This window comes from Gopherus evgoodei, chromosome 20 (genome assembly GCF_007399415.2).
Source record: "Gopherus evgoodei ecotype Sinaloan lineage chromosome 20, rGopEvg1_v1.p, whole genome shotgun sequence".
NCBI lineage: Eukaryota > Metazoa > Chordata > Testudines > Testudinidae > Gopherus > Gopherus evgoodei.
Genome location: NC_044341.1, coordinates 18,982,196 through 18,997,086, shown reverse-complemented (window position 1 = coordinate 18,997,086; position 14,891 = coordinate 18,982,196). Strand labels below are relative to the sequence as shown.

Genomic DNA, 14,891 nt, shown 5'->3' with positions numbered 1-14,891 from the left:
ACCAAGATCTCCCCCCAAAATAGCCAAAGTTACTGAACCATGCTCCACAGGAATCACTGGATAAAGTTTAATTTTACTGATATTTTCACAGTTGAGTCAATACATCTTCAGAACATCTAAATGAGCTGCGTTACGTTTTTTGAAAACTAGAGTGGAAAATATTTTAATTGAAAGCTGAGAGCTCGTATACAGAATTCCAACCCAAAATTAATGGATTATGACAGAGGATTCTTCTTCTCCTCTTGGTTTAGCAGGGAAAATGGTGCTGCACTGAGAACAGGTGACTTGAAAAACACCCAGATCTTTGGAAAACAGCCACAAAATACTGACTTCAGATAGATGTTTATTAGAGGAAACTGGCCATTACAAAAAGGACCAATAAAAACATACAATTCATAAGCACAGTTTTCAATACACTGCAAACTACAACAGAGAACACTGTAAATACACTTACAACACCCACCTGATATTTTGACACACATGTAGTTCACTTCTAGGATCACATGCTGTCTGATCAGCAAGTACAGGAGCTCCTCGAAGAGGGCAGCAGTCTAAACAATGCTATTTTTGCATCATTTTACTAGCTGTCATTTGTCCCTTTTTAATAGTGCCAATGCATTCCAAGACAAAAGGCCTTTTTCTTCCAAAATATAGACTGAATACATTGTTGCAGCAGTTAATGCTTAACTTGAGAATTCTTGCAGCAACTGTTTAACCTGCACCATTAATGTATCCACAATGTTCTCCTGGATCTCTTCCTTTGTAGTCTGAATTCTCATGATTGATTTAGAACAAATAAAAATACAAGCTCTAGTAAAAAAAGTAAAAAGAAATTTGGGATTGTGCCAATGATCTCATTTTCCTGCTCTCAAATTCTTATGGTTCATTATTCCTCATTGAACATTTCAGCTTCTAAACAAATGTTTATCTAGTCAAGGTATCAACAAGACCTATCACTTTCATAGGTATGAGGGCAGCAATTCAGGAATTTAAACTGAAGTCCTCCTATAAATGAAGAGTCTGTGCAAATCTTGTATAAACATTAGAAAATCTTGCCATACTTGCCACAGTCACTTTTCATTAGGCTTCACAGCAAACACTACCTTAAAACTTCAATGAACTTAATTACCTGTCCTTAACTACCTATTAGTGGTAGAAAGCTGCATTTTCTCACCACAAAGCAGACAGTAATCCTTAATTTGAACATGTACGCAAGCTGCCTGGGGGGAAAAATTGGTACCTATATAGTGCTTTCCATGTTCCATGTGAGATAGTCCATATTCACCTATTCCAGGGGGTCTCAAACTCAAATGATCATGAGGGCCACATGAGGTCTAGTTCATTGGCCTGAGGGCTGCATCACCGACACACATCCCCTCACTGCCTCCAGCCCAACCCCCATTCCACCCCTTCCCTGCCCCCGTTCCAACCCTTTTCCTGAAGTCCCCACCCCAATTCCACCCTCTCCCTGCCCTCAGAGGGTGCATGATGGGTGTGGCAGGGGCTCAGAGCAGGGAGTTGAGGTTCAGCAGAGGGCTGCGGTGCAGGCAGGTGGCTCAGGGTGCAGAAGGGGTGTGGGATGCAGCAGGGGGCTCTGCGCAGGGAGTTGGGGTGTAGAAGAGGTGTGGGATGCAGCAGGGGGGTCAGGGCACAGGGTTGAGGTGCAGGCACGGAGGTCAGGGCAGGGGGTTGGGGTGCAGGAAGACTTTGGGCTCCGGGGTGGCAGCAGCGCACATTGGGGCCAGGGCAGGCTGCTGGCCCCGGCCCCACTCTGCTCCAGGAAGTAGCTGGAAGCATGCCCCTGTGGCCTCGGGGGGTGGGAGGGGAATGCAGGGTTCTGCTTACTGGTTGCTGCACCTCCAGGTACCTCCCCCAAAGCTCCCATTGGCCATGGTTACCCGTTCCCGGGCAATGGGAGATGCGGGGGGGAGGAGGGGGAGTGCCTGACAGCCACGGCAAAACACAGAGCCCTCTGCTTCTCCCTCCCTGCCCCCCGGCTGCAGGGACGATGCCAGCTGCTTCAGAGAGTGGCGTGGGGCTCGAGGGGGGCTGTAGTTTGCCCCCCGCCCTGGAGGTAGGTCGGGAGGAGGGGGGAAAAAGGAGCCGCTTGACAGGCTGCAGGAAATAGCCCAACAGACTGCTGCATGTTTGAGACCCCTGCATTATTCCCATCTACAGATGGTGAAACTGAGGCACAGAAGTGAAGTGACTTGTCAAAGGCCACAGAGCAAATCAGTGGCAGACCAAGTCCTTAATTCCAACTAATGTTCATTGCTCCAGACCATACTACCTCTAGACAGCTAAAAATGTGTTCCTAGCTCTTCTTGCATTGTTCTTTAGATCTTATCCTGGTTTCAGCTGCTTCCCATTCACTTCACACTCTGTTCTGGGAATATAAGATGAGACAATATTAAGGAAAGTTAAGAGTACAGGCTTTTTGCTGCTTACGTACCATTCTCTGTTATCAGCTTGCACCTCAACAATGTTGTTTCATTACTTCTTAAAAAAGACATTTGCTATTAAGATTCGGAAAATATATAGCAAAACCACCACAAACTGAGAAAAGATATTAGCCAAGCAAAAGATGTACTTAGCATCCAAGTCTTCCCATGTTAGTACATTACAGAGGTTTTAAGTTTGATTCATTACCATTAACATTCACAATATTGGTTTCCACTTTTAGTGTGGACTCCAATTATTTGTAGTGTTGCTAAACCAAGCTCTCAAAACAATGAACTGGAAATAATTAAACTCAAAACTAAATATCAGAAGGATATAGCAATTATAAAAAGGACACATAAGGAAGAAGAGATGAGATGTTTTAGATTATATTCATTACAGGTAAGGCAGTTCTAAAAGGAGAGTGATAAAGGAACACCATCCCAGACAGAAAAATCTGTTAAGACCCATGATCCATCAAGGCAAAGGAGGCTGGTGTTGGATGAGTAGATACAGTCTGATATACAACTGTCAATAAATAACATGGATGGATGAAGCCTCACAGCCAAGTTTTGCCAGGAAGTCACTTTGTTCCTCTAAAGATGTGAATATGATATTCTGTAGCGAATGCCTCCCTTCCACAGCAGATTTTATTAGGTATTAGTAATGAAAACACTGATCTCCCAAAGGCAATATCTGGTATAGTAGAACCTCAGAGTTACAAATACCAGAGTTATGAACTGGCCAGTCAACAACACACCTCACTTGGGACCAGAGCAGTGGCAGGGGGTGGGGTGAGGGGAAGACAGGAGCGGAGGAAAATACAGTACAGTACTATGTTAAACTACTAAAAAAATAAAGGGAAAGCAACATTTTTCTTCTGCATAGTAGTTTCAAAACTGGATTAAGTCATTGTTCAGCTGTAAATTTTTGAAAGAACCACCATACTGTTTTGTTCAGAGTTACGAACATTTCAGAGTCACGAATAACCTCAATTTCCAAGGTATTCGTAACTGAGGTTCTACTGTACTGCAAACTGGCAGACCGTATGTATGTGGGGTCTTTGGGTTGTACAGATAAGCCAAAATTGGAGTTGAAAAGAGAAAATATTTGTTTTGTATCTGATTAATTAGGCATTATCTTGAAATGGTGTAGTATGAAGAACTAGGAAAAACACCAAATGCTTTAATCTGTACAAGCACGTGTGCTTAAAAAAACAGCCAACCAACCAACTCCACTTTCCAAGTCGGAATCAGAAAGATAGAGGTCTGGGAATGGTGTACAGACTACTTACTGCTTGTGTTCTTCCTGCTGTACAATTGAAATCTCATGTGAGACCACTAAAAGATCAGCTATAGAACAGATTGTTACTTTGCTTACTGCCCCTTATTGTCTCATTGTGTCCTTGTACCCCTGTCAATCTGTCTGTACCCATTTGCTGTCTTCTGCTTCAATAGTAAGCTCTTTGGGACCATTTCTGTTCTCTGTTTGTACAGCATCAGTCAAGTGGGGCCCAGGGCCAGGAGTGGAACTAAGCACTATGGCAATACCAATAAAAAGCAATCTAACAATCTTGGACTCAGTAAGCACTCTCTCCCCTAACACTTCTGCAAACAGAATGCATGGTATTGTACCACACTTCCTGCAGGCCTTGTAGGCAGAAGGAATTTTATCAAGCTGCACTGGTGGGAGCCCTACTGTAGATGGGTCTGGTGGCATCAGACACTACAGTTGGACTAAAACATTTTTTAGCTAATTCTCCTATTGTCCATAAGGCCTTAAGGTCCCAACTGAGCCCGATGGAACCACAGGAGGCTGAAGGGGCACATGAGCTGCAGAGGATTACTCAATACCGTGGAAGGGATTTTCAGTGACGAGCATTATCCATGACACTAAAATTAAAGACAGCAGGCAACATCATATGTAACAGTGATCCACTGAGTTTACTGACAGAACATCTTGTAGCTAGTCAGGATAATCACAAGGGGAGAATGGGCAAAAAAAGTCACCAATTCTGCAGAAATTATGAATTTTAAGATTCCTCAAGAACTACTTGGCGGCTGTGATTCACAATGTGGGGCCGTTTCTCTGCAAGATGAAGGCAACCAGAGAAAACTTCAAGGTGTGTAACTTAGGGGAAGTATAAGCTTGCCAAGTCACACAATTTCTTCCCACTAAGCCACTCTGCATCTGCTGTGCTCCTCCCTCTGGGAAAAAGCAATGGCTAATCGATTTGCATAATCACAGATCCGCTAGTGCTGCCTCATTCTTCCCATCTGTACACAATGAAGAGCAAAGATGTAATCCAGACTGAACAAGGGATTCAGAATTTGCAAACAGCCCTGCTCCCACAGAAAGCTGTGTAATGTAAGGGAGGTATTATGTATCTAACAGTTGTGAAGCGACCGGTTTATGAAATGTACTGACAGGGATAAGGATTTTGGAGTTCACTTTACCAACAACAGCAGTGTGTGTGATGGTTCATTGTTTAATTGAAGAAAAAACAGGAACAGAAGGGTTATTATAAACAAAGGAAACTATTTATTTAGTATCAAAGTGGTGTGTGGTCTCCACAGAGATGTATACATATTTGAAGAGTGTTCTAAATGATCTTATTTCGGTGACAGGAAGCTACAGAGGACGACAGGGGGATTCTTCTTGCTTAGTGTAAGTACTACCTATATCCCAGATATAGATTTGAATGAGGATACATGTGAATTAAATGTAAGCTGCAGAACATGTGGATCCCTTTGCAATTGAAAACAAGATCAGATTTGGAATTTTGCTGGCAAAATCCACCTTATCATCGTTCTAGGAAAAAGAAGAATTCCTTGGAAGCTACTGGTACCTCTGGATATAAATGGAACCAGATGCTTAACTATGTATTCATGAGTATGTACCACTATGAAAATCTATCAATTCTGGAATAAGAAAGATGTTTCCTGCAAGATACAGTGGCAGGGGCCTCAGGGGAGGGGTTTACCTTCTCTTCGAGCACGGATCATGCCTCAGAAACAAGTAGATGTATTCCCTAAAATGAAAGGGTAGGCCACCTGTGCACCTTGATGGTTTTTATCCTTCTATGCGTATTTCAATTTTTTTGCTAAGTGAGAGTTGCAAAGAAAGTTCCTATCACAAGCAAGAAATAAGTTCTTCAGAACCGCAGGCCTTTAGTTTGCTTTACAAAGTGTAAGAGAGCAGGTTACAAACAAATGGGGGTCATTAAGTAATGGTTTGGAAGCAGAATGTATTTGTAGCCACTTTGTATCCAAAAAAATTAAGTCAAGGTGAAAAACAGAACATGAGCAGAGGTTTAATCCAGAAAATAAGAGCCTCAAAAAATACAAAAAAAAGAGAGGCTGAAGATCAACACACAAGAAAATCCAAGTATGCATACTGTCAGAACCACATTAAATCTGGAGAGAAAAACAAAAGGAATCACAACAAACACTTTGTTCTGAAGTTTAGTAGAACTCTACCCACTCCCTTCACTGCTGGCATGTAGGTAAGATTCAGCTGATACAGGTCAGTGCACTTGATCTGTCGAACAGTTTATTAGACCTCCACCTGGAAAACTGACTAAACATCAAGCCAACAGAGCCCAAAGAGGCAAAACTCCTGCCCTTCTAATGGATGTTCATGCCAAAAGGGGAAAGTAGTACTAAGATCTCACCTTCCAAGGGCCCGCCCACGTAATAGTGTCTTCGCTATTCAGGGGGTTTAAAGCTAGAGTGTTGCACAGGCAGGAGGCTTTACTTCAAGCATAGAAGTCTCAGGGAAGCAGTCATGAACAAGGAGAGAGCCAGAGTCATTCCCGATGTCTGCTTTCCCTCTCACAATCCTAATTAGAGTCTTCCTCAAGTCACTGAACTCTCTACTTAGCTGACAAGGGTGGTAGGGTTTTTACTCTACCTTGCCTTCTCCTTCCTTCCATCCCCTCCTGCATGGCATCAGTCACTTGCACGAGTACTGCAGTATTACTGGGAGTGAGCTCCCCAATGAAACATTGTAAGTGCGCTCTGAGGCCTGGTCTACACTATGATTTTAGGTCAAATTTAGCAGCGTTACCTCGATTTAACCCTGGACCTGTCCACATGACGAAGCCCTTTTTTCCGACTTAAAGGGCTCTTTAAATTGATTTCTTTACTCCACCTCTGACAAGGGGATTAGCACTGAAATAGGCCTTGCCAGGTCGAGTTTGACGTAGTGTGGAAGCAATTTGACGGTATTGGCCTCCGGCTCCATTGGGACTGCTCTGGACAGCGCTCTCAATTTAGATGCACTGGCCAGGTAGACAGGAAAAGGCCCACAAACTTTTGAATTTCATTTTCTGTTTGGCCAGCGTAGTGAGCTGATCAGCCCAGGTGACCATGCAGAGTTCAACAGCATGATGTGCACATTGCCTGGCCCGTACTTTGTGAGAAGTCTATGTCCATGTCCTCCCACTATCGTCACCGTGCCGCCGTCGCCTCCTGGCCTGGTTTTGCTATTGCAGCTTCTGGTTCTGCATATACTCCAGGATACTGCGTGCGGTGTTTACAGTGCTCATAATTGCCACAGTGATCTGACCAGGCTCCATGATACCAGTGCTATGGCGTCTGAGCTGAAAAAAGGCACGAAACAATTGTCTGTCATTGCTCTGACAGAGGGAGGGGCGACTGATGGCATGGCTTACAGGGAATAAAAATCAACAAAAGGGGTGGCTTTGCATCAAGGAGAAACACAAACAACTGTGACACAAAATGGCCCCCTCAAGGATTGAACTCAAAACCCTGGGTTTAGCAGGCTGTTGATTTCACAAAACAAAATTGGGTCAATTTCTTGTTTTGAGCCACTCCATCTATCTTTTACATCTTAGGCTGGCAGCAGACAGTGCAGTATGACTGCTAGCCATCATCATCTCCTGGGTGCTTAGCAGAAGATGGGAATGACCTGGCTGAGTCACTCCCATGTCTGCCCAGGTGCCCCTGACCGACCTCACCGAGGTTGGCTAAAATAGCACCCAGGAATACGACGACTGCTACCAATCGTAATGCACCATCTGCTGTCAAAAGGCAATGAGCTGCTGCTGTGTAGCAATGCAGTCTCATGCCTGCCAGCACCCAGGAGACATACGGTGACGGTGAGCTAAGCAGGCTCCATGCTTGCTGTAGTATGGCATCTGTACAGGTACCCCAGAAAAAAAGGCGCGAAACGATTGTCTGCTATAGCTTTCATGAAGTGAGGGAGGGAGGGAGAGGGGGGCCTGACATGTACCCAGAACCACGCGTGACACTGTTTTTGCCCATCAGGCATTAGGATCTCAACTAAAAATTCCAATGGCAGACAAGACTGGGAACTGTGGGATAGCTACCGACAATGCAACGCTCCAGAACTCAACGCCAGCCTCGGTACTGTGGATGCAGTCTGTCAACTTAAGGCACTTAGAGCATTTTGTGTGGGGACACGCACAATCGACTGTATAAAAACGATTTCTAAAACCCCAACTTCTATAAATTTGACCTAATTTCATAGTGCAGACATACCCTGGGGTTCACAGTCATGACTTTAGGTATCAATAAAGGGAATTAAGCAAAAATGATCCACAATAGCAGAAATATTTCCCCAGTTTCCTACCACAGAAAGTTGTTTAAGGCTGAACCGTGCCCAAGAAATAAGTGTGAACTGTCTTTAAAAGATAAGCTAAATGCTGAAGATGCTTCTGTGAGCTAGAGAATTAATTTTCTACATTTGTTAACAGAATTAGTTCTAATATATTAGTAAATGGGAGCTTAAATTTTTCTGACAAAGCAAGGACTGTGGGCCACAAACTGTGGTTAGGCTCCTAGATAATAGAAATCCAGGCAACCTAGAAAGTTAAAAAGGAGAAAGATTTTTAAAATGAATTTAACAATATTCAAAATAGTAAACAGAAGATGCATACAACTTCCTCTACCTTTCATTTATCCTTCCACTAGGAATTGGTTTTCAAAGTGGAAGGACATATTGCATAAACCCTCTACTCCACCAAAAATAAAACTGTTTAATTATAAATATTGTGAGTCATGTTCTAATAGCAATTAGCCACTTTAGAGTGCAAATCAGTCTGCTATTGGTGCACTTGTTGGGTGGCAGAAGGCATTCAGCCATACAGCACATCCTGTCACTTTACTGCTACAACATAGCATTGGAACATCAGGATTTCCTAAATTAATGTGCAACAAAGCTCAATTGTTATACAAACTTTGAGAACTTAAGGCAAAATGTATGAAATTAATTATCACAAATTAAACCTTCCACCTCAGTCTATTTCAAATAAAGAGCTACTAGACCAAAAAGTTAAGCCTGGTGTAAGCAGAGATTCACTGCGGGTACTTCCCTGTTTAATTTTTCTCATTGAATGTACTGCAGAGCACAACATTAACAAAATTTAAACATTTGTGCTTTACTAAACACTCCCCCACCCCCTCCAAGACACTGGCTTAAAAATGTCATGTCATATTTTAGGAAGCATAAAGCAGATGAAAACTATACCCATTTTGGAAGCTTGCTTAAATTGTTTGTGACATTACCAACCGTATTTCTGCCTCTGCCTCTCAGTATTTTTCCCATAATGGTATTACATTATTCAAATGAAACATGCAAATTTTGATTGTAAAATATTTTAGAAGTTTTTTCAATATAAACTCAAAGCTTATCCAAGATGCAATTCAACTGATCTAGCCTGATTTTAAATGGTGAATGTACTGACATGGAGATGAACAGAACAATTATTTAGATGAGATGATTCAAGAATGCTTAAAAACAGTAATAGGGAGGAAATACAAACAAAACACAAAACTACACTGCAATTTGAGTCCAATTTGCGCTTTGGAAGCATGAGAATGAAAAACTATTACTTACCATACATCTAGATTTGTAGCATCTGATGAATATCCTAAGGGAAGAGAGGCTAAAATGTATTAGTAAACATGGGAGAGAAGACATTTTAAAAACAGACACTACAAAAATGTCATGAATAAAATTAAAAATATGGACGCAGTTTGAATATTAATTTCTGACTGGTGTTTCTCAGTGAAACAGGATATTAGTTAACCATTCCCAAAGCATCTGCTCATTTAATAAGTCATTAACATGGCCATCCCCACTAGTCATGGAAAAAGTTATTTTATATTAGGACATATATAACCAAAAGGCTTTCACTTCTTTCCTTACACCAGCATCTGCATTTTTCCAGAAAGGAGCAAAATAGCATTCAGCTCATTGACTGAGCTGTGATTAGGGCATAATTTAATATCACAGGGAAGCAAAGGGACCATAAGCACTGGTATTACACCACTTTTGCAGATATTTATGTCATTGTCCAGTATACCACAACTGAAATGTAGTCTAAGTATCCAGGTGCCTTTCGCACTACAGTTCAGTCCCTTATTATAATTTGGAGCTAAAGATCTCATAGTCCTTTCTTCCCAAAGAGCTCCCTCTGAGTGACCAATACCATCAAAGGCTCTATGCTTTCAAGGCAAAGCATGCCCCCCTATACTAAGCCACAGCAAACAGACTTGGTGCAAGAAGGTCCCTGCAAGGGGGAGGTAATACAGAAGCTTTCCCATCAGTCAGCATATCTACAGCTGGAATCCATGCATACGCCCTTCAATGAGTGACCAGTGGATCCATGTAATCGCAGATCCAGACCCCATTCCTGGCCTGACTCCCCTCTGGTGTCACAGAATCCCCCATACTCCATGGTACATATCATCCCATGCAAAGACACTAGGAATCCATTTCAAATGGAACACTGAATCCACTGTCATCAAGGTAGTCCATGCTGTAGAAAAGATTTTCCCCTTAAAAACTGTAATAGTCACAAGTAAAACCAATCTGGAGGTTGACCTTATCCCCTAATAGACTCCATTTGTGAGCATCAGTTCTCCCCCTTGTCCCTCAGTGCTAGCAGTCAATATTACCTGGCTTCAGCTGATTTATCCAAAAGGAAAAAGGCATTTTTGTTCTTTGCTATTATGGATTATGTATTCTTATTCTTTACCCTACCCTACTCATCCCTTACGGACTGCTGTGATTTCAACACCACACCTCTGGGTGTGAAAGACAGAATTGGTTTAGGATACTGAAGCAGAAGTAGCACATTAGAACGGTTGTGTGGTTGTTTCATGTTCCCAGTAGATTGACTATATTCAGACTGTCTGGTCTCCTTCCTCTGAACAATGGGCCACCCACTAAAACATTAATTCAATTTACTCTGAAGGGAATAGGTGTTAAATCTTTAATATTTGCAGCCTAACACTTCTCTGATATACAGTATGTCCCACAGAGCAACCATTCACTAGCCCTAGGGAAATGAACTAGATCATCTCATAGTTTTTTGTTTTTTTTTTAAATAATCTCTCTAACTTTTGTTATACTCTCCTGGTTTTAACACAACTCTAGTAGAGACTTGTTAATCAAGAGCATTTGTAATTGTTTTTTGAATGTGGTTATACAGAAATTATGTAAGTTTTATAGGGTTGCTTGCCTCTGGACTCTTGATATAGTGCTCTGAAGCCTTCAGTAAGTTATCAAGCATTAATGACTTGAAGTGTCCTTTTGAGTCATGCCATCTGCAATGATTGCTAATTCAGAATCACTACACAGCCACAACCCTCACTGGTAATTCTGACAACTACTTTGTCATCAATATTTAGTTGGGAATTGGTCCTGCTTTGAGCAGGGAGTTACACTAGATGACCTCCTGAGGTCCCTTCCAACCCTGATATTCTATGATTCAAGAGCAAAACTCCAGTCATCAGAACTCAGGGATGAATCTATTGCCTTATTCAGTTTTCTGTGTCGTTTGTTGTATGATATCATACAATTTTAATATGAAGTCATACAAAATGACTTTTTGCTCTCCTAAGACTTAAATTTATTCATGGTCAGACACTTGGTTAGAGATTTGAGATGGCAAAAAGGTAGTACATACACTACAAGCCAGTAAAATTCCTCATTGTTGGCAGGTGAAGGAATTAAGACATCAGATTAAACTAAAGCAGTAAGCATATAGATACATCATTTATATGCTACCACTCTGTTGGCTGCCATAGTTACAAGCAGTTTCTTCTGTCACACTTTTGAAAAGTCAGATTTCAGTCAGGAAATAGGATATTTTTTTTATTAGCCAACAGATTTTTGCCATATTTGTACACCCCCTCAGCAACCTGACCTGTGATCTTTATTTACAAAGATCCATTCATTCCAATGGGACAAACCAATGCAAATAAGACTTGTAGTTATAGGCCCAGTGAAAGAGGGCAGGGTTGAGATGATACTATCCACACTTCAATAGTTTACGTGCATAACCTATCTCAGTTACCTTCTTAAAATCTAAGATGTGAGCCCAGCCATGCCCTGCTTCCCTACACCAATAAATCACTACTGCCACCTCCTCCTATTCCTCAACACCTGCATTTAGGAAAGTTGATATGTAGGGAAGACAGGCCTGGGTCTCGCACCTACTGGAGGCAAACTTTCACAAGGTGAGAACAGACCAAGATTTCAATTTACATTAGTGATACTTCACTTTGATACCACCATGCTCTCTGTCTTTCCGACAAACTCCTGGAAACTACTGCTGATACCAGTGACACTCCAGGACACAGGGACCAGCTATTCCATTTCAAATTTTCATTTTTATTGAAATAAAAGTCATTTTAGAAGATTTTAATAGCCTGATTTAGACATGTCTAAAGTAAAAATATCAAACTTTTAGTCAGGCCTGCTACTGTGGTTTATTGTATCTAAACGCTTGGGATGAAGTACCAACGCATTAGCACAGCATCAGGAAATCCAGAGTTTTCATGCATACTTTCACTATCTTCCTGGAGGCCATTCTGGGAAAGTTCAGATCAGATAAGCAGGCTGCTCTGTAAAACAATATGCTGTGTTTCCCTAATGTCCATCTGGACATGCTGAATTAAGAGAAGGCTATTATGTTGCCATGGTCACATACATCAGGAGACTGTGACTCAGTTTGGACTACACCCTAGAATCCTCCAATCTGTTGCTACATTTCCTCCTTCAGGACTACACTAAAAGGTAAGTACCAGAAGTCCAAGTATATGAGAATGGAGTTCTCAGTCTTTAGTCTTACCACTTTGGGCACTGCATGACTTGGCTGCAGCATTTTCAAGTAAGCAGACCACACATCCCCCTTTCTACACATACCGTCCCCTCAATTTGCCTGTTTTGAAAGGGTCTATCAGTGGCTTTACTTTGAAAATAAACGATGTTTTATATATCACCTCTAGCATGCGCCATCAGTTCTCTGTCGCCCTCTAGTGGCTCTGACAATAACAGCATTAAAGAAACTGCTAAACAAAATACAATGCAATCAGATTAAACATTATGTTTGACTCACTTGACACACGCTTAAGTGTTTTGCTGAATATGGATAAGCTTAATCACATTCCTGAAGGCAAGCATGTACTTAAGTGCTTTGCTGAATCAGCAACTACATAATGAACACCCAATATGGCACATATGGGGTGCACATGACCAAGAGTATAGCACTGAGAAAAAATGCACCAAAACCGGAGTCCCTTTGGAACAAATCTTAGAATACTGCTAACAGTGCCCGTAGCAGGAAGCTTCGTTGCCACACCATATATAATTGGTAAAGTGTATTTCAATCCAAGTTTCGGTTTTTAGGGGGTACTTGAGTTTCCTGTTGGCAGCCATCATCTATTGAAAGAGGATATATGTTATCAAATGGAATCTAATTTCAAAACTCTCATGTTACTATAATACCAACACTACCATTCCTGTTTTTTTATACAATGCTTTCATCAGTAGATCTCAAGGCACTTTAGAAACGAGTGCAAGTATCATTACCTCTATTTTAGATGTGAGAAACTGAGGCAGAAATGGAAAGTAACTTGCCGGTTTAAGGTTCAGAAAAAATACTTTTATAAACAAGCTGATTTTTAGGGCTGTCAATTAATTGCAGTTATCTCACACAATTAACTGCAAAAAATTGGCAGTTTTAATTGCATTGTTAAACAAGAGACTACCAATTGAAATGTATTAAATATTTTCGATGTTTTTCTACACTTTCAAACATTGATGTCAGTTACAAAGAATACAAAGCGTACAGTGCTCATTTATTTTTGTGATAAATATTTGCACTATAAAAATGATAAACAAAAGAAATTGTATTTTTTAATTCACCTCATACAAGTGCAGTAGTGTGATCTCTATCATGAAAGTGCAACTTACAAATGTAGATTGTTTTTGTTACAAAACTGCACGCAAAAACAAAACAATTTAAAAATTTAGAGCCTACAAGTCCACTCAGTCCTACTTCTAGGTCAGCCAATCGCTAAAACCAATGGATTTGTTGACATTTACAGGAGATAATGCTACCCACTTATTTACAATGTCACCTGAAAGTGAGAACAGGTGTTCGAATAGCACTTTTGCAGCCAGCATTACAAGGTATTTACATGTCAGATTACTAAACATTTGTATGCTCCTTCATGCTTTGACCACCATTCCAGAGGACATGCTTCCATGCTGATTACACTTGTTAAAAAAATACATTAATGAAATTTGTGACTGAACTCCTTAGGGGAGAATTGTATGTCCTCTGCTCTGTGTTTTACCTGCATACTACCATATATTTCTTGTTATATCAGTCTTGGATGATGACCCAGCATGTTGTTCGTTTAAAAACTGTAGTAGTCTCCCCCCCCACCCCCGGGTCAAAGGGAGGCCATCCTGCCTTACTACGCCATGGAGATCGCCACCTAGTATCTGGGGGAACTAGCAAATAGGCGTTAGCGGCCCAGCCAGTCCCACTGGGCTAAATCCTCAATAGTCAATGGGCTCCGGTCCTTAGGTATAGACAGGACCTCCCAGAAGTCCATATGCTCACGGCAGAGCAGCCAAAAGTCTTTAGTCCCTGAGCCCTTTAAATAGGGATTGAGCAAACACAGTAATCTATGGGTTCTGGGCCCTTCAAGCAGGAGCACGACAAACCCACGAGTCAATCAGCTCTGAGCTCTAGATACAGAGGCAGAGTGAACATCCAGGAGTCAATGAGGCTTTGGGTCCTTAGTTAAGGACAGAGCAAACCCAGCAGTCAATAAGCTCTGGGCTTTTGATGCAGGGACAGAGAAAAGCTCCAGAGGTCAGACGTCCTAGCTCTGGCAGATGACCAACAAATGCAGGCCTCTGGACCTTGCAAGGGGAAGCTGCCACCCCGGGGGGTGAGGTGGCAGGTGGGATCTGGGCCTGCCCACCCTACTCCACCGGACCCCAACCCAAGGACTTAACAGTGGTGGTGTGGTCTGCCATTGGGTCAGTGGGGATTCCAGTTGCAACATGGGCAGAGCTACAGCCAGACTGAGGTCGTCTGTCCCTGGGCCTCTTCCTCCCTTTGGGGTATACCTGGATTACCAGGGAGTCCTCAGTCTCTT

The 14,891-nt window shown here is 41.9% G+C and overlaps 1 long non-coding RNA gene across 1 annotated transcript in view; it reads right to left on the bottom strand.

Annotated features, from left to right (window-relative positions):
- Nucleotides 1-2,037: 2,037 nt before the first annotated feature.
- Nucleotides 2,038-14,891, bottom strand: part of LOC115637701 — a 30,971-nt gene continuing 18,117 nt past the window's right edge. The window contains exons 2-3 of the long non-coding RNA XR_003997331.1: nt 9,322-9,355; nt 2,038-2,386 (exon numbers count right to left, since the gene is read on the bottom strand). This is a non-coding gene — a long non-coding RNA (uncharacterized LOC115637701). The remainder of the gene's footprint in view (nt 2,387-9,321; nt 9,356-14,891) is intronic.